The following is a 5,754-nucleotide window of genomic DNA, read 5'->3' on the forward strand; positions in this document are numbered from 1 at the left end:
GCTCTACCTGATGCCTTGTAAAGCCACGGGGTCCAGGAAACAGGATTCCAGGGTCTTTAGCAGGGGGCCTTGTAGCCCTACATGGGGCTCACCCACTATGCAGGTGCTATTTAAAGTGCCTGTGTGCCTTTCAGGCGAGAACATCTGCACCTTTGTTCTCTCTGGAGTCCTAGAGAGGACGCTGGGAACCACTGTTCTCTGGACAAACCCAGTTGGTCACATGTGGTCCTCAGACCTCAGCGTATTTGTCTGTTAATTGTTCTGGCCGTGGCGAAGGCTGGACAGAGGTCCCTTCCAGCCCAGCCCAGGCTTCAGGAATTTCTCTTGAATGTACTTGGTAAGTGGCCAAGGCCCAGAAGAGGGGACAGACTTGTGCTGTCTTGAGAAGGTCAGGACTGTGCAGGGGCCAACGCTGCTCCTGTCAGGGTGACCTGGCCGGAAGGGTCCCCACCCCCCCCACCGGCCTGGATGTACCCTCAGAGACGTGGACACTCATTCTAGCATGCCACTTGGGACTGGCTCTGCTTTTTTCCAAGAGGTAGTAAGTCTTGAGGCTCCCTCCAAATGTCCCCTGTGGCCTTGCCTAGGGCTCTGGAGACCAGTTGCTAGCATCATTCCACAGACTCAGTCCCTGCATCTTCCAGCCTTGTGGGACCCATGCCTTGAGGGGTTGGCTGATAGGATGGAGGCCCAGAGCCCAAACCGCGCATCTCACCCCAAGCACCGAGGCCATGCGCTGGGTAAGGTTCGTGCCCCTGTGTGACTGTCCTTCCTAGGCAGTGTATCTCTCTCCATTTTCCTTTTCATACTTCTAATTTTTTGTGAGGATTGAGGATTTTTCTTTTTTCTTTTTTCAAATACTCAACCCAAGGTATTTGCTCTGAGCTGTATCTCTGGCCTTTTATGTTTTTATTTTAAGGGGTGGTCTTGGCAAATTGCCTGAGCTGACCACAGACAGCTGACCACAGATCATCTTGCCTCAGCCTGCAAGAATCCCGTGATGATAGACTTGGGTGCAAAGCGTGGCTTCTCTAGTTTCCCATCTTCCTCTGCGTCTGCGGGTCTGAGTAGAGGCCTGACAGCCTCCTAGTGCTGTTACTCCCTTTCCCTCAGTCCTCACAGTCCCCCAAAGACAAGCTTGTACTCATTTGTGTTGATTCCCCAAAAGCACTGCTCTGACCCTGATGAGTTATTTTCCTGATTTATGCCCCAACACACACCCCTAGTTTAGTGACACAGGGCTCCCCTGGTGTACTTGTTACTATTTTAGTCTGTCTGTTTCTTTCTCTGTCTCTCTCTATAGCCTGCTCCTGGTGCTTCAGCTCCTGGTTGCTCTGGTACTAGAAGGGCTGGGGCTAGATGGGGAATGAGGTATAGAAGGAAGGGAAAGAGGTTCCTCAACCCTGCCCTAGGAGCGTGCCTATTGAATGACTGGGATCCGCTCAAATTCTCAGCCAGTATCTTCACCCAGGACCTGAGTTTCTTCTTTCTTTCCTTGCTGTTTTATTTGCTGAGCACATGAATTTATATCTGCTATCAGTTCTTCTCTTACCCAAAACCACCCATTCCTGCCCCTAGGTGACCCAGGAAGCAGGAAGATGTCCACTGGGGGCTGGACATCAGAGCCCACACTCTTGGGATAGATAAGATTCAGATGACGTCAGTTACAAGTAGGGGCAGCAATGATTTGGATCAGTTGGTGGCTGCCCTCTCTTCTCTCATGGCCTGCAGGTGGAACAGAACACAGGTCACATTCTCCTCTTCCAGTCCCTTTTAGTACTTTTTCAAATAAGCAGGAACAACCTTTGTCAAATCAGTCTGGTCAGAATCCCTGCTGCATACTTCAAAGCACTACATAGGACTGAGTCCCAGGGAGATTTCTGCCTGGGTTTCTTTAAATTTCAAGCTTTAACAAAAGTCTAGAGAACACAAACTCATGCCTTGGGAGTTGTGATCTGAAATTGTTGTCACTTGTACCCTAAAGGCTCTGAAGCCTGAGCACAAAGCGAGCATTGCCTTTCTTGGACTGGGATTCTTCTCACTGGTGTTCCTGGAGCCACTGGTAGTGGTCTGTAGCCCTGGCCTGAGCAGGTCTCACCCTAGATCGCTTTCCATTTATAGCTTCTTTGGAGCCCTTACAGCCCGTGGACCTGGGCTGAGTGGAGTCCCTGGCAGGTTAAAGTCCACCAGCAGAGCAGATGAGAAAGACCCAGGATGGGCTGTAACTCAGGGCTCATTGTCAACTACAGCACGACACAGGCCGATGAGTCCCTGAACAGATACATTGCAAGTGGGACCCTGGAATCGTGGCCTGCTTTCTACTTTAGGTAGAATTCTAGTGAGTCACACAAGAGTCTTCATAACTTTCCCTCTCAAAGAGAATGGCAGGAAGCAGCTAAGGAGAGCAAGCCTCCTAAGCGGTGGTGTGGGTCCCTCAAGCAGCTGCATTGCCCACCCCTTCCTGGGCCCTGATCCGGCCCTTGGGTCCCCAGGCTACTCCCAGGGCTCCCAGCACCTGGAGCCTGAGCCCAAGCCTACAAAGGAAAGAGCTAGAAAGAGGAAGCTGTGTAAACCAATCATGACATGTTGTGACAACTCTGAACGAAATCCAGATGCGGGGCTGATGACAGTTGATGGTGACGCCTGAATGCTGTAGCTGGTGGGCAGCCCAGGAAGGTGCGGGGCAGGGGGCCAGCGAGCTGCCTCGGAGCTGCAGCCAGCACCCTCAGGCTGGGGCTGACAGTGTGAAGCTGAGGGTGGGAAACAGGTGAAGACTTCTGGGGCAGCCTGTGGCCCACAGAATGGCATCTCCTGAACCACACACAAGGTTCAGGCTGAGGAGGGGAAGGGCTTGTGAGCCTTCAGGGCAGGGTGAGATCTCACTGAAGCCCAGAAAGCGCTGGCCCCCCAGTGCACACTGCTAGGCAGGAAGTTAGGAGCTGGATGCTGATTCACAAAGACAGACCTAAATGTCGGGCAGTTGAAGGCCAAAGGCTAGTAGTCGCTGAGGCGATTCCCCTTGCATCTGGCACCTTGCTGCCCAACAAGCTTGGCTCATTCTTATGGCACAGGGAAGGAAGAAATAAAGTTAGAAACAAGGTTGGTGACAAAGCTCTGGGCCTCTTCCTCAAGCTGAGACTGTCCCTGCGAGCTCTCTGGGTGTCCCTGAGGATGGCTGGCTGTTGGTGTGGCTAGACCATGAACCGGAACTCTGATGGATATGGTGGGAGAGGGAGGGAGATGGCAGGGAGCACAAGGTGCCATCGTCTCCCTCCTCCACTGGCCCTGTCCAGTGCAGTGTAGCTGCTGCAGAGAAGAGATGTGCCCTCCTCACTCACTGGAGGCGTGGAGACCTGGTCAAGCAGCCCTCTGCCCTCGCCTTGGAGGACATGGGCCAGACACCTGGTTAGAAACTGTCCAGTCTCTATGGAGTGGGATACAGAAACCAGGCAACTAGGAAGAAACAAGCCTAAAGGTGTCTGGGCCACAGGCATGTCCCCAGCCCATCCCTTCTCGCTGACCTCCTGCAGTCTGACTGTTCCCCATCAAGTCTGAGCAGCTCCCTGGTGTCTGGGCGGCTCCTTAGAGAGTTGTGGCTGTGGCTTCTGGGAGGGGCTGTTGATACATGGACATATCTTAATTTTTTTGAAGGTCTGCTTAGCTTCCCCTTCCTCCATCGCTTCCTTCCCCTTCTCCTCCTCTGGCCATTTACAAAAGATCTGTTGCCTTATTTCTTATTATCTTTTATTTTGTTCTTTATATGTATTTTGAGGGTCTCATATGGAGAAACCTTGCAATATTTAAGCTTGTGTATCTGATTTACTTCACTTAATAATATGGTCCTAAGGTGCACCCCTTTCACTACAAATGACTCCCATCTATCTTTATAACAGAATCATACTCCCTTATAAAGAAATACCACATTTGCTTTATCCATGAATTTGGTGGTGGACCTGTAGGCCACTTCCAAAATTTAGCAATCAGGAATTGTGCTGGTGTAAACATGATATGCAAGTATCACTATGATGTCCTTAACTCTTTTGGGACCATAGCTAGATGGGGAATAACTGGGTTAAACGAATTTATACTTTTCAAAGAATTGCCACACTAAATTCCACAGGATTGTACTAGTTTCCATTCCCACCAACAATATAGAAAGGTTCCCTTTTCCTCAAAGCCTCACCAGCATTATTACTATTTCATTTCTTGATGATAGCCATCTTTTTGGAGTAAAATGGAACCTCTGTGTTATTTCTCTGATGAATAGATATTGAACTTTTTTTTAATTATTTATTTATTACATTTATTTATTGTGTGTGTGGCCAGCTCAGCCCACCAGGGGGCGGGGCTGACTGGCATGTGGTGCTGGGGGATCGAACCGTGGTCCCTGTGCTTTGCCAAGCTTGTTTCAAGTAGGTGCTTTAGACCACTGAGCCATCTCTCCAGACCCGTGAACTTTTTTTTTTTTCATGTGTTCATTGGCTTTCTACTTCTTTATCTGTGAAATGTCTGTTCATTTCACTTGCCCATTTTTTGATTGGGTCTTTTTTTTTTTTTTGGTACTGAGAATTGAACTCACATCCTCATGCTTGCAGTCAGGCCCTATGGTGCTGAGCTATATCCCTGGTCCTTTAATTGGGTCTTTTATTTGGGGAGTGCAATTCTTTTGATTTCTTTACATATTCTAGATAAAAATCCCCTGAGTTGTAGCTGGCAAACTTTTTTTTTTTTTTTTTTTTCCATTATGTAGGCTGTTTCTTCGCTGTTGTTTCCTCTTTGCTTTTTAATTTGATATAATCCCATTTGTTGATTCTTGATGTTATTTCTTATGCAATAGGATTCTGTTCAGAAAGTCCTTGCCTATCTATGCCTCCCACTACTTCAAGAATTTTATCTATTTTATCTTCCAGTAGGTCTCTGTTTCAACATTTAGGTCATCAATCCATTTTAATTTTTGTTTAGGATATGCTGAATGTTATAGGTCTGTATTCAGTCTTCTGCATGTGCACACCATCATTTACTAAATACTAGCTATCTTTCCTCTAGCATGCTTTTGGCCTCTTTTTCAAAGATCAGATGAATAATGATGCCTGAATTTTGTTTTGTTTTTCCCCAGATCTTCTATTCTGTTGTATTTGTCCAAATGTCTTATTTTTTATGTCAGTACCTAGCTGTTGGGATTTTTTTTTTTTTTTTTCATTGTAGCTTTGTAATATAACTTGAAGTCCAGGACTTTGATGCCTCTTACCTTGTTATTGTTGCCCAGGATTGCCCTTGATTGCCCTTGATATATGGGTCTCTTCTAGGTCCATAAGAATTTTAGAATTTTTTTCTCTAGTTCGGTGGGGAATGTTGGTATTTTCATAGGGATTGCTTTGGAAGTATGGCCAAGTTGACAATATTGTTTGTGCCTATGCAGGAACAAAGGCTGTCCTTACATTTTTTTTTTTTTTTTTTAATTTTATTTGTGTGTGTGGCCAGCTCAGCCCACCAGGGGGCGGGGCTGGCTGGCATGTGGTGCTGGGGGTTGAACCGCGGTTCCTGTGCTTTGCTAAGCTTGTTCCAAGTAGGTGCTTTAGACCACTGAGCCATCTCACCAGCCCTGTCCTTCCATTTTTCTGATGTACTCTTTAATCTTTTTTCAGAGTACTGTTACTTTCATTGTAGATCTCTTTCATTTCCTTAGTGAGGTTAATTCCTAAGTACTTATTTTTTTCTTGGAGCTACTGTGAATAATATTATGTCCTTAATTTC

The sequence above is a fragment of the Octodon degus genome, unplaced genomic scaffold (assembly GCF_000260255.1).
Source record: "Octodon degus isolate 3935 unplaced genomic scaffold, OctDeg1.0 scaffold00009, whole genome shotgun sequence".
Classification (NCBI taxonomy): Eukaryota; Metazoa; Chordata; class Mammalia; order Rodentia; family Octodontidae; genus Octodon; species Octodon degus.